The following is a 24,581-nucleotide window of genomic DNA, read 5'->3' on the forward strand; positions in this document are numbered from 1 at the left end:
TGACACCAGTCACTGTCACCCCCGTAAACTGTACAGTCCCCCCGTAAACTGTACAGTTCCCCCAAAAAACTGTACAGCTCCCCCAAAAAACTGTACAGCTCCCCCAAAAAACTGTACAGCTCACCCCCAAAAAAGTTCACTGTACAGTTCACCCCCCCCCCGTAAACTGTTCAGCTCCCCCGTAAACTGTTCAGCTCCCCCGTAAACTGTTCAGCTCCCCCGTAAACTGTTCAGCTCCCCCTGTAAACTGTTCAGCTTCCCCCGTAAAACTGTTCAGCTCCCCCCGTAAAACTGTTCAGCTCCCCCGTAAAACTGTTCAGCTCCCCCAGCTCCCCCGTAAACTGTTCAGCTCCCCCGTAAACTGTTCAGCTCCGCCCCGTAAACTGTTCAGCTCATCCCTGTGTATTGTACAGCTCCCCCCGTAAACTGTACAGCTCCCCCTGTGTAGTTCACACTGTATAGGAATGACGAACATCTAATCCACCATCATAACTTTAAAAAAACAGACATGAATTCCAATTCCTCCATCACTAATGTTGTCTAACCACACAGCAGCATACAGCAGTAGCCCATCCTCTTCAGTGAATGGAAGGACACCCCAGTGAGAGGCTGATGAGTCCATTATTCATGGTGTTCTGACTGGCCTTGCAGTAGCCCTAGATAACTGTGGAGAGGGGTTAGGAGTTCAATGGGACACTATTTCCTCTGGAGGAGTGCAAAGACAATTTAAGGGACATTTCACGGTAAATGTATGCCAAACAAAAAAACATTGATTACAAAAGTTTAATTAGTCCTACAACTATATGCACAAAGACTACTTTTAACAATTTCCACTAACATTTTCCAAAACAAGTGGAACAGTGCAACTTGTAATGGAATTATGGTAAAAATGTCCCTTAGATTTTTACGTGACAACATTTTCCAAAAACTCTTAAATCTCTGCTCCAAATTAAGATTCCACGAGGTCCGCCGAAAGAATGGGGTGTCAGCTATGATAAGACACATTGACTTTAAAAAAAAACAATTTTGGTTATTTAACTACAGTAAGTGAAGTCGATTTACACCCGCTAACGGAATTGAGGTAACAGAATGACATCATGGGTCCCTGATCTGTACTATACAGAAATGCATAATAATGGCTATGAATGTCATTTCACAAGGTTGGACATCACAGCACAGCACAACAGAGCACAGCACAGTACAGCACAGCAGAGTAGAGTTCAGCACAGTGCGGTAGAGCAGTGGTTTTCAACCAGTGTGCAGCGGCACACTGGGTGTGTCTTGACAAACTCTCAGGTGTGCTGCATAACTTTTCCTAATCTTGATGTTTTTTGGGGGGTTCCGTATAAAAATGTGACCCATGGAATGTGTTGATATTAGGGGTCATTACTTCAACATTACATTTCCGATTCTACGATTAGATGTTTCCTAAGACCCCTTTTTCCATCTGTTTTTTTTACTTAATGTATGCCTCATTTTGGGGGGTTGGAAAATGTTGGTGCTCGTGGGTCCTTTTTGATGGGAAATACCCCCTTCACTGAGTAGTCTTGTAATTGATTTGGAGTGTGTGTGTGCGAAGCCTGAAGTGTTCAGAGAGAGTTAAGTTAACTGGAGCGGCTTCAACAGATCGCTGATGCACTGCGGGGGGGCACATTAGTAGGTCATGTTGTTACTGTAAGTCCTCTATACCACGCCGCTGTGAGTTTGATTACAAAGACAATCCTTACACCAAGTGATCTGTTTATCTTTCTAACAGGTGTTACCCTTCATGGCAAACGCTTCTTCCATACTGCAGTGTGAAATCAGGCAGAGTGAAGTACACTTCTGTAGTGTGAAGTACACTTCTGTAATGTGAAGTACACTTCTGTAATGTGGCAAAAAAAATAATAAATCACCCACTAATTCACACCTGATTCCAAATCAAGTCCATTGTAAAAAATACATAGTAGCTTCCTCTCTCTGCCTTCGTCGAGTCTCCGAATATGATTTAGCTTACCTTTCCCACTTGCCCTGTACAGTCCTTCATAACGATCCCGTTGTCCATTCCAGCCAGTGTCTGATAATAACCGTGTTGTGGTTGGGGAGGGTGGAGGGAATCATCAGCATGCGCTGTGGGAGGTTAGCTCCCATCCTGCTGGCTCATCTTGTCTGCCATATTGTGTTGGGGGCCCACAGGCAGCTCAGAGGGTTTGTGGGAACATGAACTCTCTGCCTTCCCCACTGAGACCAAATGGCTCTCTGCTGAGGGTGGCTCAGTGCCGCTGTGCATCACCACCCTCTGCAGCTCCACATGGGCCAGACACTCGTACTAGAACTAGAAGAGCTCCGTCTGCTTCCAAACGACAGACTACACTGCTATGCTCTTTGATTCATGCACAGTGCATAGAACATTATGGTGTCTGATCTCCAGATGATGCTGCCCTCATTCAACATGGAAAAACATAATCAAAGATTCAAGCTGGGAATGGGTGTGGGCTAGACAAGGTTAACACCAGTGGAGGCTGCCGAGGGGAGGTCGGCTCATGACAAACGGCTGGAACTGAGCTAATGCAATCAAACACATGGAAATCCTGCGTTTGATGTTGTTGATACCTTTTCAGAGGATTCCCCTCCCGTCATTACTCCTCCCCAATTAAGGTGCCACCAACCTCCTGTGGTTAACAGATCTGTGAGGTAAGTCATTACTGCCTTAAAACGTAATGTAGGCTAGGACTATCCATATTATATGCCATTTTGGGTTTACTACCTTTTTATTTGGGCATTTTTATTGTTCAGAAATGTGGTGGGTACTCTCTTTGTTCGCTGGACTTTATCCTGCTAACTGTTCCAAATGTCCGAACTGAATTTGGTAAAAGGGCTTTTATGTGCTCTGCGCCATCGTCTTGGAACATCTTACAAAATACTTTTACACTGGAAGAACTTGTCCCGATTGGTATTTTTAAAATCACCCGATGAATGATCTTGAGACTGATTCCCTGACGTGGCAATGTTTTTAATTTGCCGTTTTTGATTTTGTTAAACTCTTGTGAATACTATGGTTTTTACTAGATTACTTGTAGTTTTTCCATGTTGTTTGTCTGTAATTTTTGTCATGGCTCTTGAAAAAAACATTTTAAATCTCAATGAGCCCTTCCTGGTTAAATAAAGGTTCAATAAAGGTCAAATAAAGGTTCAATAAATAAAACGGGTGTCATGTGGGCGGTTGTGGAACAGAGAAGGAGATTAGGCTTTGACTGATAACAAGCCTACTGCAGAGCCTGGCTGAAGGAAAGCTTTGGTTTTGCGTCTATTCAGGTTTTAGCTTCGAATCAATAGCGAAGCAACAATACATGTCAAGTTACCAGCCTCTCGGCTAGAGACATTACTGTTCTCACAAAGGAAAATCACTCAGCCCTCTGACATGTATGTGCAACTGACATTTACGTCCAGTGACAGCCACACACAATGCCTTTCTCCGGGGACTGTGTTGCAATGTAGGACACATTAGCATAACACGAACAGTGCATCTTCACTTTAAAACATGCAAAAGTCAACCCGCCTTGGTGTTGGCCCCTGTGTTTAAAAGGATGTCGAGCGCCTTTAAAAAAAGGACAATGCTCGCTGACCATTGGAAAAAGTTGTAATGAAACAATCCATTTTTAAAATGACACCATACGGTAAATGATATGTTGAGGAATATTTTGAAAGTGATTATGGTAAATGATGGAGGGATCCGGGAGAAGAGATTGTCCCATCATTTCTCTCTACCCTGGAATGTCACCATCCATCAGCGGCAGAAAGTGATACTTCCTGGAAAAGCTCGACAGGCTGTCCTTAGGCTGGCCATAGACCAGGGCCTTGATTTATGATCCTCACAACCCCATAAAACTCAAAGGCCCAAGGGAGAAAAAAAAAACATGTTGCCAATTATGGTTGCAAATGAATAAATCCCTGTATGGCCTTCACTTTCAATTGACACTCTTGTGTGGCCCTCATTGCTCATCTCCACACACAACCTTCTCACCTCGGGCTCTCCGCCTTCTCTCCAACCTGCCACGGGTGCCATCACACCCTGCCTACGCTTCTCCTGTTATCTCTGGCTGTTCATCATGTCCTCCATATGGGCAGCTTTTCATTTGTGGACAACGTCTATGCTCTGCTACTCGATACCAATGAATTCCCGGGCAACCATTTCCAAAACACAAATACAGAGATGGGAGCCACAGAGCAGAATTGGCAGAATTGGTTAAAAAGAGGAGAACTAACACATCTATTGCCCATTTTCTCCTTCCATTTCCAATACAGTTTAATATGCACGGCACCGTATGTATGAATGAATGAATAACCAGTGAATACACATATGTATGGTCTCAGTTGGCCACGCAGAACGGACACAGACTCAGTGAGAAGCTCTCGGTGGGTACACACAGTGGTGTGCTCATTCTCTATGGGATTTTATGGTGCTTTGGGTGAGAGGACATTACCAGAGGAAGCGGAGTAGACAGAACTGTACCGTGTAAAGAGAAGTGGGTGGTGTTGAGGACTCAGCCCTCCTCTTGCTGTCTGCTCAACCTTGGAATCGGCTAGCTGTTATGGCATAACACTAGAAATAATGGCTTGTGATGTTGGCGTTGAATTGATACCAGCAATTCCTTTCAGTGTGAATAACAATCTGCACATTAAAACGTTAAGTATCAGATTGAAATCTGCACGGCCCTAGGACCAAGCCGGGCCACTTTTAACACAAACACCCGATGACAATCTTCTGACACCATATTCTGGAGGGGAACATCAGATAGTGTCTTTTGGCTGGAGTTGACATTATAGAAATAGATGGCTTCTTTTGAAGGGGAAAGTCAGGGCACCCAACAAACACTGAGGACAGTGAATAGGACTCGGAGGCTCACTTACCAGGTATTGGAGTCCTGGTTAAAGACAGTTCCTACAGACAAACCATTTGTCTACATGGCATATTTCTACAGACAAACCATTTGTCTACATGGCATATTTCTACAGACAATGTAGCTTTAATACCTCTTCACATATTTCGGACATTCCCCTCGAGAATATAGTTCCATGTTCTCTTTCCTTGTGGAGAAACAAGACATGCATACACTACCACCTGCAGAGGTGACAATGCATGTCATTCATCCACTGGATTCAAATTGCCAGTGAAGAATTCCATACCCTCAATTGTGAAACGCCTCTGCGTGTTCATGCAAGCTTATCAAAGTAATGATCAATTCACGAGTAAGCCCACCGCCCACACGTTTTTACCTCACCCTGTCTTATATCAACCCCCCACTTAAACATCAACCCCCACTTAACATTGATACAGGCGGTAGCAAATGTAAAATCAGGTCTTAGACCATTTACAACCTTTCAAACAATAAATCACACACACACAGAACACTCAAATCAACAGAATACTTCAAGATCAACTATCCAAACGGGGGGAAAAAACATCTCAAAAGAAAATAATCCAGTTTAAAATGTCTAAAAATCAGAGTAGCCGATAACTTTTTCTCCTATTCCTAACGAAATGCTTACTCATGTACTGCTGGCTTAGAGATAAATCCAGACCTTCCACCGCAATGGACTCACACTCCTCCCGTTTTGGAACGTTGAGGAAGAGCTGCTCCCTCCCTGATGCGTCAACACTACAGCCTTGTATTTACCGGCAATACTTAAAAGTCATCTGGAACTATGGTGCACAGTCATCTGGAACTATGGTGCACAGTCATCTGGAACTATGGTGCACAGTCATCTGGAACTATGGTGCACAGTCATCTGGAACTATGGTGCACAGGAACAGCACGGCCATACATGGGTAAGGAGAGACAAGAGGGTAGTGGTGATAAGAGATGATCTGTTCCTCTCTACTGCTGATGCTGCGAACTCTCTGCCATATGCGAGCCAGGAGAGATTTGCATTGTTAAGGAGGTCTGCAGTCTGCTCTGCATGTGTTAAATGAGTGAACACTGGGCATGTCTGTTCAAAGCAATGGCCAGGACAAGACAGGAGATCCAGGTGCGAACAGCCAAAACAGCACTGGCCTTCTGAATCGGTTAGCATCCCAATCACGTGACTCCAACTAATGCTCTCCAGCCTCTCCTGGCATTATCACACTCATACCATGACTGTTTTTTTGTTGCCTGCTACAATACAGCTCCTATTCAGTTTCCCAGGATACAATGTAACCTTCCTCTACTTCAATAAAGTCACTGTAAATACAGGATGTTCACAGTTCAGATCACAGTTACCACTAGCTACCAGATCATCTTCATACCTCTTGGGCTTGTAGGTGTAGGGCTGTGTACAAACTAGGGGTGATGGTTTGACAGAGAAAAAGAAATGACCATAGCATTTCAAAATACTCATCACAGTACTTAATTCAAATGAGTTACACAGTAGGCCCTACTGCAGCTTGTGATACCATTGCATGCGTCGCAAGTTACACACACAAGAAGTGTTTTTGGTATCATTGACACATTTTTGCATTCTCAAAATGAGGCCCTTGGTCCAACATGGTATCTGTGTAAACACGACAGGCACTGGGTGGACTGACATAACGTGTCTAGGGAGAATATTGAAGTGTGAAGTTTAAATTTAGAAACTAGACTTGGCACTGCTTAACAAAAAAAATCACCAGATGCCAAATCTTAGAGGAGCCGGTAAACAGGTCCTGTAAACAGCCAGATTGTTTACTTATGTTAAATGCATCTGTGAACGTCACGATTCAATTAAAACATCAAGAGAATTGGTTTGTTTTTCCACATGGGTACAATTTGTACAGGGCGTTTAAAAAATGCTTTAAAAAATTAAAAGGATTATGCTGCTAATGAAATTTTTTTCATCAAGATTTGCAATAAGATGTTTGTTGCTTAACTGCTTAACTGTTTTGTGGCAGAAGATAAAGAAACCAGGGATTGCACATTAGTCTGTGTCTGTGTGCATGTCTACGCATATTTAAAAAGTACATACACACACACACACACACACTGTATGTGGACACCTCTTGAAATTATTGGATTTGGCTATTTCAGCCACACCTGTCACTGACATGTGTAGAAAATCGAGCACACAGCAAATCTCCATTGAAAACATTGTCAGTAGAATTTTCACAAAATGTAATGTAATCCATAGAATGTGTAGGATAGCTCAGACTTGCCAAGGCTGCCTGCGTGTGATTTGTTATATTAAATGTTTATACTGATCAAACGGTGTGGTTGTCTTTTCAACATTTCACTGAGCAAAAGTATGAGGGAAATAAAAGCCTGTCTATAAAAAGCACCGGTTGTGTTCAGTGATTGAAGCAAATAAAATGCGTGGGCTATTAATTGTAGTTTTACGGTATACCATTTTTGATTTGGCAAATTTTTCAATATAATATACTCTACGGGCCTATCAAAGTTCAAGAATGGGATCAAAATTACGATCTGGTTCTTTGAATTTGACCTGTGAAAGCCTAACATTGTAAGATCGTATTTCATAACTTCGCTAGTCCTGTTGGCAATAGATCAAGCCTTCAAATGATGCCCGCCTGACCCAGACTGCGATTTATAAAAATGGGCTGTATTTGATATTTTGTCAACGACAACAGTAATTGTGCCAAGGCGGGGATGCAGGGCTGTGTTCCACAGAAAACAACTACAAGAGTGCTTTCTCTTTCATCGATCACCACATTCTTTTGGAGAGATTGGAAACCCAAATTGGTCTACACGGACAAGTTCTGGCCTGGTTTAGATCTTATCTGTCGGAAAGATATCAGTTTGTCTCTGTGAATGGTTTGTCCTCTGACAAATCAACTGTAAATGTCGGTGTTCCTCAAGGTTCCGTTTTGGGACCACTATTGTTTTCACTATATATTTTACCTCTTGGGGATGTTATTCGAAAACATAATGTTAACTTTCACTGCTATGCGGATGACACACAGCTGTACATTTCAATGAAACATGGTGAAGCCCCAAAACTGCCCTTGCTAGAAGCATGTGTTTCAGACATAAGGAAGTGGATGGCTGCAAACTTTCTACTTTTAAACTCGGACAAAACAGAGATGCTTGTTCTAGGTCCCAAGAAACAAAGAGATCTTCTGTTGAATCTGACAATTAATCTTAATAGTTGTACAGTTGTCTCAAATAAAACTGTCAAGGACCTCGGCGTTACTCTGGACCCTGATCTCTCTTTTGAAGAACATATCAAGACCATTTCAAGGACAGCTTTTTTCCATCTACGTAACATTGCAAAAATCAGAAACTTTCTGTCCAAAATGATGCAGAAAAATGAATCCATGCTTTTGTCACTTCTAGGTTAGACTACTGCAATGCTCTACTTTCTGGCTACCCGGATAAAGCACTAAATAAACTTCAGTTGGTGCTAAATACAGCTGCTAGAATCCTGACTAGAACTGACTAGAAATTTGATCATATTACTCCAGTGCTAGCCTCTCTACACTGGCTTCCTGTCAAAGCAAGGGCTGATTTCAAGGTTTTTACTGCTAACCTACAAAGCATTACATGGGCTTGCTCCTACCTCTCTCTCTGATTTGGTCCTGCCGTACATACCTACACGTACGCTACGGTCACAAGACGCAGGCCTCCTAATTGTCCCTAGAATTTCTAAGCAAACAGCTGGAGGCAGGGCTTTCTCCTATAGAGCTCCATTTTTATGGAACAGTCTGCCTACCCATGTCAGAGACGCAAACTCGGTCTCAACCTTTAAGTCTTTACTGAAGACTCATCTCTTCAGTGGGTCATATGATTGAGTGTAGTCTGGCCCAGGAGTGGGAAGGTGAACGGAAAGGCTCTGTTCTCATGTTCACAAACCGGCAAAGATAGGTCAAGCCCCTTTACGGAATAACTCAGAGAACTTACTGTAGCACATCTTACAGAATAACTCTGCTTTCTTAATCACACTGAAGCATAGCTGTGAAGTAGTGCACACAGGGAGTAGTCGAGAAAATAATGACAATTACTGTCAAAACGCATATAGTAATGCACAATCACCACACCAGAAAATAGCTATGATTTGCAGGTATCAGAGATCAATGCAGTAGTTCTCGCAGTGAAACTCAACCAAAATTGCACAGCTCTCAAAATGTCCACTTCAGCACCGAATTCAGGATATGCTAATTGCCCAACTACGTGAACAGGCATTCTGAAAAGGAATTGTTTGGAAATACATTCCGTGGTGTTTTTCCACAACAAGATTTATTTTTTTGTAATTGCAGAGATCTCCTGAGAAGCATCCTCCAACACGTCACACACAAAGAACATTATGAATGAGTGAAAAGTGTAATTTCATCCTCTAAAACATGTAACAGAAAGCAGAACCGTGTCCAGCTCCTAGAAGCAGAATAAGTCAAATCAAAACAAAGATTTTACTACTGTTTTTTTAATGACTCTGTCATTTTTTCATGCTCATTAAGTCATTATTGTGTTATACACTGAGCTCCAAAAGTATTGGGAAAGTGACTTTTTGTTGACGTTGTCCATTTGCGACCAAGCTTGAACTTCCCGACTGATGTCTTGAGATTTCGCTTCAACATAACAACATTTTCCATCCTCATGATGCCATCTATTTTGTGAAGTCCACCAGTCCCTCCTACAGCAAATCACTCCCACAACATGATGCTGCCACCCATGTGCTTCACGACTGGGATGGTGTTCTTCAGCTTGCAAGCCTCCCTCTTTTTCAGTCCAAACATAACAATGGTCATTATGGCCAAACAGTTCTATTATTTTTGTTTCATCAGACCAGAGGACATTTCTCCAAAAAGTACGATCATTGTCTCCATGTGCAAACCGTAGTCTGGCTTTTTTGGGCGGATTTGGAGCAGTGGCTTCTTCCTTGCTGAGCAGCCTTTCAGTTTATGTCGATATAGGACTTGTTTTGCTGTGGATATAGATACTTTTGTACCGGTTTCTTCCAGAATTTTGACAAGGTCCTTTGCTGTTGTTCTGAGATTGTTTTGCACTTTTTGCACCAAAGTACGTTCATCTCTAGGAGACAGAACCCGTCTCCTTCCTGAGCGGTATGATGGCTGCGTGGTCCCATGGTGTTTATACTTGCGTACTATTGTTTATACAGATGAACGTGGTACCTTCAGGTGTTTGGAAATTGCTCCCAAGGATGAACCAGACTTGTGGAGGTTTAAAATTCTGATTTATTTTGATCTTCCCATGATGTCAAGCAGAGGCAATGAGTTTGAAGGTAGGCCTTGAAATACATCCACATGTACACCTCCAATTAACTCAAATTATGTCAATTAGCCTATCAGAAGCTTCTAAAGCCATTACATTGTTTTCTGGAATTTTACAAGCTGTTTAAAGGCACAGTCAACTTAGTGTATGTAAACTTCTGACCCACTGGAATTATGATACAGTGAAGTGAAATAATATGTCTGTAAACAATTGTTGGAAAAATGACTTGTGTCATGCACAAAGTAGATGACCTAACCACCTTGCCAAAACTATAGTTTGTTAACAAGAAATGTGTGGAGTGGTTGAAAAACGAGTTTTAATGACTCCAACATAAGTGGATGTAAACTTCCCACTTCAACTGTAAGTAGATTTAAATACTTACAATACTTCTGGTCCCCTAAAATAGATGGTGTAACGGGTGTCGTCTTCTGAACAGGAGGAATTGGACCAAAGAGCAGTGTGATAAGTGTTCATGACTTTTTATTAAACAGAACACTGAAACAAAAATGACAAAGTGAATAAACGAAACCGAAACAGTACTGTTAGGTGCAAAACACTAAACAGAAAACAACTACCCACAAAAACTATGTGGGAAAAAGCTACCTAAGTACATTTCCCAATCAGAGACTACGATAGACAGCTGTCCCTGATTGAGAACCATACCCGGCCAAAACAAAGAAATACAAAAACATAGAAAAAAGAACATAGAATGCCCACCCAAATCACACCCTGACCAAACCAAAATAGAGACATAAAAAGCTCTAAGGTCAGGGCGTGACAGAGGGACTATGTACAAAAAGTGCTATCATTTCTAAACAGTTCACCCGATATGGATCAAAATAACCTCAAATTAAAGCTGACAGTCTGCACTCTGACCTCATAGTCACTGTATCATTTCAAATCCAAAGTGCTGGATTACAGAGCCAAAACAACAACAAAAAATGTGTCACTGTCCCAATACTTTTGGAGCGCACTGTATTTTCACAAGCAAACATCTCTCCCTCACTATTCCTAATGAGAAGTTGGCCTGGGACAGTGTGGGATGTTATCAAGCCTCCAGACAAAGGGGGAGAGAACAGGCAGAGGGCCAAATAACCCTCATCCCCTCACACATCCCCTCCTCAGAGCTCTGTACCAAAACAGCTGGGGTGAGCCTGGGGCTATGACATCTTAGCCAGGATCTGAGAGCCTTGCATGGGATCAATGAGCGTTGACATCGATGTGCTATGGAGGATCTACATATAGGCAGGAAAACACTCGAGACAAGCTGCTATAGCAGAGGCAGCCTAAGGCGAGGGCACAAGCATTTTTTTGCAATGCGGCATAGGGATGGAATTCTCTGTGCGTATACTATACCAAATCAGCATGAGTCGCTCTCCCAGGAGGAAAGCCTGCAGAGACAGACGGTGTGAATTGAAATAAATGAGTGTGCTTCAGTGTTTACCAGCACAGGCCCCGCTCACGAGTCAGTGGGTCATCCGAGTGTGACAGGTGTGGTGCCTGGGCCCAACACAGAGTGGTGTGATGGATGGACACCCAGACAGCTGCTAAACATCTCCAGATCTACACGTTGCCTGATGCGTCGCTCACTGACCGATTGCACCCACGTAAATCTCAGGTCTGGTCAATGTGACACGATAAGCAAGAGGCACTGGGGAAGAAACTGATCTTTTTTTTCCCCATCTTACCTTGTTTTTGGAATAGGTGAATCCTTTCTCTGCCTCCTTTTCCTTTAATCATGTCTTTCTCCTACAGACCCATTTTCCTCCTGCCTTCAGCCAGATAAGTAGGAGTCTTTATTGAATAATGGCTGTGTTTGCCTTGGCTTTAATACATATGATCCCCAGTGTGACCGTCCCTAACAACAGAGTACTGATGGATACTTTAAATGTGCTTTACAGCAGTGGGACAACATTGGTGCCTTTCTGTTGGGGTTGCCATTTGTTTCCATGGACTACCGGGTACCTGCATAATGTATTATCCTGACAGGCTGATATCCTGTTTTATATCTCTAAGGGCATGGACTACACTGGGCACATTTTGTTTAACAGCACAGTTGGAGTATTCTGCCCTCCCGTCGGTCACACAGTAACAGTGATGTATCAGCGGAAATACTGACAGTTGCAATGTAACTTTACACTTCCCAGTGTGGGAGCTTAACCGAGATAGGACAGCTTTGCCCTCTAAGAACACACTGTAAGTTCACACAGTATCACTATTGTCTCGTCTTCCTCCGACTATTACGTTTCATTATCAGCCTATCACACAACTCATGGTGACGCACAATAACCATGTAATAAACAAACATGCGCGAGTTTACCACAACACCTGGGCTAAATCCATGTACAAACTCACGCAGGAGTTTGCCATCTAAACTTCCTGAAAGAAGAAGCATCTTACAATGCTCACTGCATCGGCTTATGAATTTTTACTGGTCGAGACAAACAGACTGACTCAATACAACAGGTGTTGTACCTAGCATATCTTTAATCTAATTTAAACATGGGCTACTCCCAGAGAGCCACACACTCATGTCCAATGTGTTGCCACATCCTGAGAAGCACTAGCTCTGACGACAATGAATCAGACCGGCCTCTCTCTATTCTCCCGCTCACTCTATTCTCCAGCTCTCTCTATTCTCCAGCTCTCTCTATTCTCCAGCTCTCTCTATTCTCCAGCTCTCTCTATTCTCCAGCTCTCTCTATTCTCCAGCTCTCTCTATTCTCCAGCTCTCTCTATTCTCCCGCTCTCCAGCTCTCTCTATTCTCCCACTCTCTCTATTCTCCCGCTCTCTCTATTCTCCCGTTCTCTCTATTCTCCTGTTCTCTCTATTCTCCCGTTCTCCCGTTCTCTCTATTCTCCCGCTCTCTCTATTCTCCCGCTCTCTCTATTCTCCAGCTCTCCAGCTCTCTCTATTCTCCAGCTCTCCAGCTCTCTCTATTCTCCAGCTCTCCAGCTCTCTCTATTCTCCCGCTCTCTCTATTCTCCCGCTCTCTCTATTCTCCCGCTCTCTCTATTCTCCCGCTCTCTCTATTCTCCCGCTCTCTCTATTCTCCCGCTCTCTCTATTCTCCCGCTCTCTCTATTCTCCCGCTCTCTCTATTCTCCAGCTCTCTCTATTCTCCAGCTCTCTTGCTCTCGCTATTCTCCAGCTCTCTCTATTCTCCCGCTCTCTCTATTCTCCCGCTCGCTCTATTCTCCCGCTCTCTATTCTCCCGCTCTCTATTCTCCCACTCTCTCTATTCTCCCACTCTCTCTATTCTCCCGCTCTCTCTATTCTCCAGTTCTCTCTATTCTCCAGCTCTCTATTCTCCAGCTCTCTCTATTCTCCAGCTCTCTATTCTCCAGCTCTCTCTTCTCCAGCTCTCTCTATTCTCCAGCTCTCTCTATTCTCCAGCTCTCTCTATTCTCCAGCTCTCTCTATTCTCCAGCTCTCTCTATTCTCCAGCTCTCTTGCTCTCTCTATTCTCCAGCTCTCTCTATTCTCCAACCTATGTTCCGCCTATGTGGCATCTTAGCAGCCCCTCAGGATTCGCAAGTACTGGCAGATATTTTGGGCTGTAATTTCCTGTTTCTAATAGGTACCAATCAGATACTCCGCATCGTTCACCTCTATTATAACGCAGCTTGTTTTGTTCAGTCATCTCCAATTTCCACTCCTGGATTGTAACATTATCCTTCTGGATACAAATACAATCGACCTTAAGTGGTTCCTCAAGAGAACAGCGCAGTGAACCACATGGGATTTTAACCAATAGTGTTTTGTTGGTGACAAGGCCCTCCGGACTCTACACTGCTCCCTTCAACATAATGCCTTGTATTTCCTTGTGCACTGGGGACTAAGGGGATTTAGCAACTCAGTCCAGTTAGTAAGCAAAGTTCAACAGAGACAAACTCCCAGAATGAAATAAATAAAGCAGGGGTCCCTGAAGGTGTAGAGAGAAACAAATATCTCAACAGTGACCTTTTTTCCTCTTCATCATCCAGGGAAGCGATCCCAGTTTGGCTGTATGTGCAGCTGGCTGAGTCACGCATCAGGCCTGATTAAAAGCAGCAGTGCTCTCCGGGCAAGCCCCATTTCTTTTGCAGGGCCAGGAGTGCAGCGGGCCAGGGCCACTATGCTCAGTCTGTGGACACGACCTTGGTGGGGCATGATGGCGCGAGAGACCCAAGCCAGGGCACCACAGTGTCTATAACCCCATCAACACACACAAACACAACACAAACCACACGCATGTCATCTCCAATTGGGCTCATTATTATCTAGAGCCCTACACCTTGTCACCCCTATTGCATATTGACTGGTAAGCTTTGACTGAAATAATTATTGTCGAGAATCAAATCTACCTACAAACCAAATATTGCTGCATCACAGTTGATTTTCTAGAGCCGTCCGATAATTAACATCAAGAATACACATGTTGAAAACGGGTGTATATCGCATACCAGAGTAGTTTGAGAGATAACAATCATTTCTAAAAAACTCTCCTAAAATATTCCTTATACAAAAATCCCTCTATGGCAACAGTCCAACAGTCGGTTTTCCTTATTATACATACAGCAGAAACCATTACAGTCAGATGAAGGCTGTGATCAAATCAGCTCTACAACATAACAGCTCTGGCATAATGAAGCAGCCATGTTCCTTAAGACAACAGATGGTACAGTGTTCAATGCAGTAACATCCTTAGGTTGGTAAAGACATCTAGCAGCTTTCCACATACAACTGGTGCTTAAAGCTTTGTTCAAGAGCTGGGGCATTCATTCGCTGTCCACAAGTGCAGTGCTGAAATGCGATACCATAGCCACTGAGCAGAGCAACCACCCCCCTTTCACAAGCGTTTAGATAGGGATGAATGTAAATAAAAAAGCAGAGTGTTTTGCTATTGCTTGGATTTGCTGTACGGCAACCGAGTAAGAGACTAATGAAAATAAGCTTATTCTTTCCTCCTGCTCCTTAGACTAAACTCATTCCCATCAAGATGTCGATTGCCACTGGCCATCTAAGACAATTACAAGGTCATCTCTGTCACGTCTAGACTGTTCATTTGCACCCTTCTCCCAGCAATTAAAACACTTGCACTGGGCAAGAAGATATGTCATTAGTGGACTGTAAGGAAGAGTATGAACCTCGGGCAAAGAATCTATCGTAAAATGTTCCTTCACAAATCCAACAGTTACACTGACCTCTACCAGAGCCACCTCCTCACATCGTCTATATGGCTGTTTTATGATATGTCCAGATAATGGGATTGTTGTGTTGTTTGTAATACTCAAGCTGCCCTCCTGGCCAGGCCTCTCTCCTAAAAAGAGATACGATTATTTATAAATGGCTAAAGAAAGAATATCATTGTAGCGGGAATAAGAAGCTTCCTTTCTGTCCATCGGCATGAGTATCAGATAGTGAAAAAGAGGTAGCCTCTGTTTGAACTGGTCTGATGATCCGAGCTGCAGGCTACACTCGGCCACTAATCAGATGGTCCATCAAGACGGATATCAAAAACACAAATCAAACAGAACATATCTGTAAGCTATTTAAACATAACATTTAAGGCCTCCCGAGTGGCGCATGGGTCTAAGGCTGTGCCACTAGAGATTCTGGGTTCGAGTCCAGGCTCTGTCGCAGCCGGACGCGACCGGGAGACCCATTGGGCGACGCACAATAGGCCCAGCGTCGTCCGGGTTAGGGGAGGGTTAATGGGCATTGTGTCAAGAACCAGTGGAGCTTGGTTGGGTTGTGTTTCGGAGGATGGACGGCTCTTGACCTTGGCCTCTCCCGAGTCCGTACGGGAGTTGCAGCAATGAGACAAGACTAACTACCAATTGGATACCACGAAATTGGGGAGAAAAAGGGCAACAAAAAAAAGAAAATACATAACATTTAATCATTCTGCAAGTCTTATTGATCATCATAGAAGCTAGCAGTGTCTGCAAGTTCCAAGTATTCAGAACCCTTGACTTTTTCCACATTTTGCTACATTACAGCCTTATCCTAAAATTGTTTAAATACAAAATGTTCCTCATCAATCTACACACAATACCTAAAATTGACAAAGCAAAAACAGATTTTTTAAAATGTTTGTTCATTAAATATCACATTTACATAAGTAATTCAGACTCTTTTCTCAGTACTTTGTTGAAGCACGTTTAGCAGCGGTTACAGCCTGGAGCCTTCTTGGGTATGACGCTACAAGCTTGGCGCACCTGTATTTGGGGAGTTTCTCCCATTCTTCCATGCAGATCCTCTCAAGCTCGGTCAGGTTGGATGGAGAGTGTAGCTGCACAGCTATTTTCAGGTCTCTCCAGAGATGTTCGATCGGATTCAAGTCTGGGCCACACAAGGACATTCAGAGACTTGTTCCGAAGCCACTCCTACGTTGTCTTGGCTGTATGCTTAGGGTCATTCGCCTGTTGGAAGGTCAACCTTCGCCCCAGTCTGAGGTCCTGGGAGCTCTGGAGCAGGTTTTCATTAAGGATCGCTCTATACTTTGCTCCGTTCATCATTTCCTCAATCCTGAGTAGTTTACCAGTCCCTGCCGCTGAACAACATCCCAACAGCATGATTCTTCCACCACCATGCTTCACTGCTTCCTCCAGATGTGACACTTGGCATTCAGGCCAAAGACCTCAATCTTGGTTTCATCAGACCAGGGTATCTTGTTTCTCATGGTCTGTTGGTCTTTTGGTGCCTTTTGGCAAATTCCAATAGGCTCTCATGTGCCGTTTACTGAGGAGTGGCTTCCGTCTGGCCACTCCACCATAGAACCCTGATTGGTGGAGTGCTGCAGAGATGTTTGTCCTTCTGGAAGGTTCTCCCATCTCCACAGAGGAACTCTGGAGCTCTGTTGGAGTGACCATTGGGTTCTTGGTCACCTCCTTGACCAAACCCCATCTCCTCCGATTGCTCCGTTTGGCTGGGCGGCCAGCTCTAGGAAGAGTCTTGGGGGATCCAAACTTCTTCCATTTAAGAATGAAATGAAGACTAAGGAGATTATTGTGGACTACAGGAAAAGGAGGACTGAGCACGCCCCTATTCTCATTGACAGGGCTGTAGTGGAGCAGGTTGAGAGCTTCAAGTTCCTTGGTGTCCACATCAACAACAAACTAGAACGGTCCTAACACACCAAGACAGTCGTGAAGAGGGCACGACAAAGCCTATTCCCCCTCAGGAAACTAAAAAGATTTGGCATGGGTCCAGAGATCCTTAAAAGGTTCTACAGCTGCAACATCGAGAGCATCCTGACTGGTATGGCAATTTTATTTTGTATTTTTTTTTCACCTTTATTTAACCAGGTAGGCAAGTTGAGAACAAGTTCTCATTTACAATTGCGACCTGGCCAAGATAAAGCAAAGCAGTTCGACACATACAACGACACAGAGTTACACGTGGAGTAAAACAAACATACAGTCAATAATACAGTATAAACAAGTCTATATACGATGTGAGCAAATGAGGTGAGATAAGGGAGGTAAAGGCAAAAAAAGGCCATGGTGGCAAAGTAAATACAATATAGCAAGTAAAACACTGGAATGGTAGATTTGCAGTGGAAGAATGTGCAAAGTAGAAATAAAAATAATGGGGTGCAAAGGAGCAAAAAAAAAAAAAAATTAAATACAGTAGGGAAAGAGGTAGTTGTTTGGGCTAAATTATAGGTGGGCTATGTACAGGTTCAGTAATCTGTGAGCTGCTCTGACAGCTGGTGCTTAAAGCTAGTGAGGGAGATGTGTTTCCAGTTACAGAGATTTTTGTAGTTCGTTCCAGTCATTGGCAGCAGAGAACTGGAAGGAGAGGCGGCCAAAGAAAGAATTGGTTTTGGGGGTGACTTAGAGAGATATACCTGCTGGAGCGTGTGCTACAGGTGGGAGATGCTATGGTGACCAGCGAGCTGAGATAAGGGGGGACTTTACCTAGCAGGGTCTTGTAGATGACATGGAGCCAGTGGGTTTGGCGACGATGTTTGGGTTTGGATTGGAGATGTTTGATATGGGTCTGGAAGGAGAGTTTACAGTCTAACCTAATCTACAGTCTAATTGCTCGGCCTCTGACCGCAAGGCAATACAAAGGGTAGTGCGTATGGCCAAGTACATCACTGGGGCTAAGCTGCCTGCCATCCAAGACCTCTACACCAGGCGGTGCCAGACGAAGGCCCTAAAAATTATCAAAGACCCCAGCCACCCGTCATAGAATTTTCTCTCTACTACCACATGGCAAGCGGTACAAAAAGGCTTCTTAACAGTTTTTACCCCCAATCATAAGACTCCTGGACAGGTAATCAAATGGCTACCCGGACTATTTGTATTGTGTGCCCCCCCCAACCCCTCTTTTTACGCTGCTGCTACTCTCTGTTTATCATATATGCATACTCACTTTACCTATACATTCATGCACATACTACCTCAATTGGCCTGACCAACCAGTGCTCCCGCACATTGGCTAACCGGGCTATCTGCATTGTGTCCCACCCACCACCCGCCAACCCCTCTTTTACACTACTGCTACTCTCTGTTCATCATATATGCATAGTCACTTTAACCATATTTACATACTACCTCAATCAGCCTGACTAACCAGTGTCTGTATGTAGCCTCGCTACTGTATATAGCCTGTCTTTTTACTGTTGTTTTTATTTCTTTACCTACCCATTGTTCACCTAATACCTTTTTTGCACTGTTGGTTAGAGCCAGTTAGTAAGCATTTCACTGTAAGGTCTACTACAACTGTTGTACTCAGCACACGTGACATATAAACTTTGATTTGATGACCTTCAATGCTGCAGACATTTATGGGTACCCTTCCCCACATCTGTGCCTCGACACAATGGCTTGGTTTTTGCTCTGACATGCACTGTCAACTGTGGGACCATATATAGAGAGGTGTGTGCATTTCCATATCATGTCCAATCAATTGAATTTACCACAGGTGGACTCCAAACAGGTTGTAGAAACATCTCAAGGATGATCCATGGAAACAGGTTGCACCTACTTATGTAAATAAGGTATCTGTTTTTAGCTTTTAATACATGTGCAAAATTTTCTAAAAACCAGTTATTTTTGTTTTAACAAGTATTAAATACATCAACAACAAAAAGTCCAATTTAAAATATTCCAGCACTGACCTCTTGCAAGGATAATGGCATAGAGATGTTGTCTAAAATGTTTTTATGAGATTGTAGAACACATTGGGAGGGATCTTGGATTATTCCTCCATACAGAATCTTTCCAGATCCTTGTTCTCCTTTGTCTGCACTTAGGGATTTCCCTCTTCAATTGAAAACATAGGTTTTCATTGGGGTTCAAGTCTGGAGACTGAGATGGCCATTGCAAAATGTTGATTTTGTGGTCAATTAACCATGTCTTTGTTGATTTTGATGTGTGCTTGGGGTTATTGTCTTGCTGGAAGATCCACTTGAAGCCAATGTTCAGCTTCCAGGCAGAGTCAACCAGGTTTTGGGCTAAAATGTCCTGGTACCCTCGTAGAGTTCATGACGCCGTTGACCTGAAAGTAACAACAGCGAAAATCCACTTTTTTAAGCTGAAAGACGATGGCCAAAGCTTACCCATGATGTTGCACAACGATTTAAGTCAATAAGTCATCGTTTAAGTCAAAGTACGATATATTTGGCCTTGAAGTGGGAAATCCGTGTCAATGCCATAAGTTTACTCAAATGAGATGATGTGCAAATACTTTTCAGACTACGTTTCTTTTCAGGACTGGGTTTTATTTGAATGTTACCTCCCACCCACCAGCATGGCATTGCTTTTTGATCAAAAACACCTACAAAGATCTCCTTCTTCGCGATTTGCGACTGAGCTGAGCCAAACAGCCTTTCTACTTCCACTTGGGCGCCTAAGCCATTGAGCAAATAAAAATTGGATGTACAAAATGTTGCACGTCCACTTTTTTAACCAGACAATAATCATAATCCATTGGCTAATTTTCACTTATTTTTTTTTGCTGGTCTGTATTAAAAATATATAATGAACATTTTATAAATAATAATTCAATGATATGATTGCATTTTTCAACACTGCATCCCCTGTCACCCCAAGATGAATGGTTTTGTGCACTAAAGTTTTGCTTTGATTGGTGCGGCTAGAAAGCACTACTTCACAACAAGTGTCTAGTCTATAATGAAAAGGCACCACAGAAAGAAAACGCAAGTTACTTGTTTATCTACTGCATTTTGTTGTGCCGTTGTTACATTTGTATTGGTGTTTCGTCCGCTCAGGGTGCTGTTGCATATCATTGAGCGGCATGCATCATGAGCTAAATCATTGTAGCCTTTCACTTCCTGTGGGAACCATGAGCATAGGCTGACTTGGCTTTGCTGTACCGCAGCCGAATAGCCTATCAGCAGCCTACCAAAGGTCACACCTTGTCCATTACAATGTAATATGTCTAACTCAGATCGTTTACTAATTATCCATATTCACTTTTTCTATGGCGGATTCGCAACCGCAATTTACGGTAGACGCCAAAACGTTGGAGATCACAACAGATGCCAAAGTTTTTAAAAATACCGGTTTCCCCTATCCATCTGTGGCACAGTTTTTTTCAAAGTTAAAGAAACCATACAACTTTATGCACAAGGACTACTTTTAACAATTTCTAACACATTTACAGTGAAGACGCAGTTTGTGCTGTTGGCACCATCATTCTTCAATTAAACGTGTCATTGGTTTTTGCTTGGCATACAAGTCTCAGCGTCTCTGCCCGATGACCAATCCAGCTCCAGAAGCAGCCAGAGCCAGCTGGCTAATCTTTTGAATACTGCGTGGTTAAAACATTTTTTTTTTTAAGATAGCTAAATAAGGTTAGCAAGATAGCTAGCTAGATAAGGTTAGTATGCTAGTTAGCTACACTCACTCAAAGCTGTCATTGCCCTATTCGTTGTTTCTCCCCACTCTGAAACCACAACTACGTTCACACTCCCAATTTGTGAATACGTTTCAAGAAGATGTATTAAGCCTGTGTCGAGCATTTTCGCTCTAGGCCGGGAATCATGCCAAAATAGGAAGTTGACACCCCTACGGAGGGTGCCTTTAACAAGGGCCCCAGGACAAGTGGAAGCAAAATAGCCCCATAACATTAAAAAAATCCACCACCATATTTTACAGTAGGTATGAGCTTATTTACTGCATGCATATGCATCCTTGTTTCAACACCAAACCCACCACTGGTGTGCATGGTCAAAGAGCCCTATTTTGGTGTCCTCTGACCACAGCACCGGTTCCATTTCAAGTGCCAATGCCGTTTAGCATTCTCCAGTCGTTAACATTTATTGGTTGCTCTCAATAAAGGCTTTTTTCCCCTGGCAACCCTTCCAAAGAGGCTATTGGCATGGAGGTGGTGTTTAATTGTAGATTTGGCGTCCAGACGATGTGACCAAGTTCTGTAATTCTTCAACTTTGGCCCTTTACATTTTTCTTTGCCTTCCGAACCATCTTTCCTCACTGTGCGTGGGGACAACATACGTCCAATACCAGGCAAGTTTACTCCTGTTCCAGTGGTTTTAAAACTGACTAAATGTTTCCGTAAGTGGTATGTTTTTGCGAAAATGTTTTGTACCCATTGCCGGATGAAGGTCAACAACATTTGTCTCTATTTGTGAGCTCTTTGCCTTTTCCCATGGTGACGGATGACAAAGGGATTTTACATGCGTTACCTCATCTGTATACCCCAGTGAAACAGGAAGCCATGGAAATCCACAATACAAAGTAAAAGCTTCATGCAGATTGAATATTTTGGATTGATTTATAAGAAGCTTTAAGGTGCCAATAATATGTACACAATCTATTTATTTGAGTAATTGTATTAGTATAAAATAATATTTGTTTTTATTTTTTTAGCATAAAATATAGCTCAGTATTTTATGTATTTTCTACTGTCATTTTCCCTCGTCTTTATGAAGGGTGACAATAACTTTGGACCTGATTGTATGAGTGAGTGAGGCCCACTGTTGCTGTCAGTGTGTCTCTGCTGTGACCCACCCTGGATAAGTTTGTCCACTGGGGTGTGAGGTCCAGGTGTGATGATGCTTCTTCATTAAAGTTGCAATGCAGACGTTTTTACCTCAATATCAAATCATATCTCGGTAACAATTAAGTACTTTACTGTGTTTGTTACCTGCCCCCCCCTCCCCCTCCTCCTCCCTCCCTGGGTGAATGTTTTGGTTTTTGCCCTAACACTACACAGCTGATTCAGATAATCAAAGCTTGATAATAAGTTGGTTAATTCAATCAGCTGTGTAGTGCTAGGGCAAAAACCAAAACGTGCACCCAGGGGAGGCTCCAGGCCCAAGTTTTGGAAAACCTGATCTAGGGCACCTCTACCGGCTGAAAGTAAGGTGTCGATGGTGTGTTACCCTCATCTGGCAAGGCGTTGGGATGGAGAGAAGATAAGATGCGCCGGCAGAAGTCTGGAGTGACCTTGTTGTGTTTAAGTTCAGTTACCTTTCCAGAGACCGGGATATGCCCCCAGGTGGACTGCGACTATAGAGTGTGTGTGTAGCCAATGGCTGGATCAGTAGCTTATTTAATTCCAGAGGAAACAAACGTGACAAAATTACATAACTGTCATTAATGGAGGAGCTGTGCCTCATCTACAACACTGAGCACCACCTTGACAATAGTTACACTGAGTACCACCTTGACAATAGTTACACTGAGCACCACCTTGACAATAGTTGTCAAGTGTTAAACGACCCAATGCCTACATCTACTTATAGGCTACGCTAGTAATAAAGTCTAATTCACACCATTCATCATTGCGTGATGTGAGCCAACAAACAAGCTATCCCTGCGGGAAATATTGCCAAGCCACTTGTACTACCCATGCAGTAATACGAATGTATCCTCTCCCCTATAGGATTTTGACTATCCTCTCCCCTCAATTGATGCTGCTGTAACCCAGACAATGCAGAAAGAAACCGAATGACTCAGAGAAGCCCTCATTTATAGCATAAACATAACGCATGTCTTATTACTTGACGACAGTCGATGATTTTTGTCGATTGGAAAGCCCAACATTATTATTGTAGGCTAGTGCAGACAATCACAGGTCTGATGATAGCGAGGTCCATAGCCTAGGCAACTGCAAAGCCATACCACGGGGGTCGGGGAGTCTAGGGGAACAACCTTTACTATAAACACCTGAACCAATATTTAAATGTTTCTTTATCGGAGGTCATTCCCCATGGAAATATTCAGTGGTCTTACCTGGCCATTATTCTGTACTCCAACACCCGATACACAGACAACGTGGTTTGTTAGAATTATCCCGGAGTTCGCGGCAGAATTCCAGAGGTTTTGAATATTTAAAATAGAGCATGTAGGTGAAACGCTGCAGACTTCTTCGTCTTCTGGAAAGACATGCAGTTATGAACCCCCGGAATCCCCGCATTAGACAATAGTTGTCTTCCTCCACCGCATTGAAGACAGCAGCAGAATCATCACTCCCCCCCGACTCAGCGGTGCTGATGGTTCGGTATTGGGTTGAGGGCGCGGTCAACGGCAGTTGACCAATCATGTGCACTCCCAATGAAATGTACATGTGCATTGCCATGGAGGACAATCACAAACGTACTGGGTTGAACCTGTAGGCCCATCTTTTCTCATTACACTGTCAAATACATAACGACATAATTGGGACATTTTAGTGATGGTTTTCACCGAATTTGATTGATTGAATAGTCAATTCGAGGACAGGTGAAATGGTGGGAGGACCTTCTAAGCATTTCGGGTGTATAACTTAACAAGTGCTTTAAAAAAAATGTTATTTGAGGCTATTATATACCCTATTTCACTTGCTAAATAGTCTGCTCTCATGTGTATAAACGCTGCACACATGATAACTGGCCTTGGACCTAATCCAAGCCCTTTATTTTCTCTCTCAGCTCCATAAAGCTGTTAATGCAGTGTGACAAGATCATACGGGTTTGGACATCTCCCTCAATAATAACCTTGCTTGCGTTATTTTAAAAAACGACCACAATATAAATAGGACTAGCCATTGTGAGATGGCTTCAGTTTTCACAGGCCAGTAATAGCCTACAGGATGCCAGAAGTGGAGTTACTATGGTGACAAATCCTCAGCCCACCAAATTGGAAGTTGACAGGAACCAGCAACACCTGAAGGTTACAAGTTTGCAAAATGAGTGGTTCAAATAAAAGACAGCACAAAAGTACTAAACATTATTTCTCAAACTGAATATCTACTAAAGTCCAACACAACAAAATGCCCCAAATTGGAATCTGTTTGAAAGACAAAATTATTGATAAGCTCTATCACAAAATATAAAGAATGTTTTTAAGTCGTGTTTTTTGCAATAGGAATAGATTTCAAAATTATAGGCTATTATAAACTGGGTGGTTCGAGCCCGGAATGCTGATTTGCTGACAG

At 43.0% G+C, this 24,581-nt stretch overlaps 1 protein-coding gene across 1 annotated transcript in view; it reads right to left on the reverse strand.

The window, feature by feature from the left end:
* Positions 1-23,700, reverse strand: part of LOC112228973 (neurexin-2-like) — a 185,267-nt gene extending 161,567 nt beyond the window's left edge. Inside the window, exon 1 of the mRNA XM_042309706.1 lies at positions 23,399-23,700. The gene's annotated coding sequence lies outside the window, so the exon portion shown is untranslated. The remainder of the gene's footprint in view (positions 1-23,398) is intronic.
* Positions 23,701-24,581: the final 881 nt, after the last annotated feature.

Source organism: Oncorhynchus tshawytscha, linkage group LG30 (assembly GCF_018296145.1).
Source record: "Oncorhynchus tshawytscha isolate Ot180627B linkage group LG30, Otsh_v2.0, whole genome shotgun sequence".
Classification (NCBI taxonomy): domain Eukaryota; kingdom Metazoa; phylum Chordata; class Actinopteri; order Salmoniformes; family Salmonidae; genus Oncorhynchus; species Oncorhynchus tshawytscha.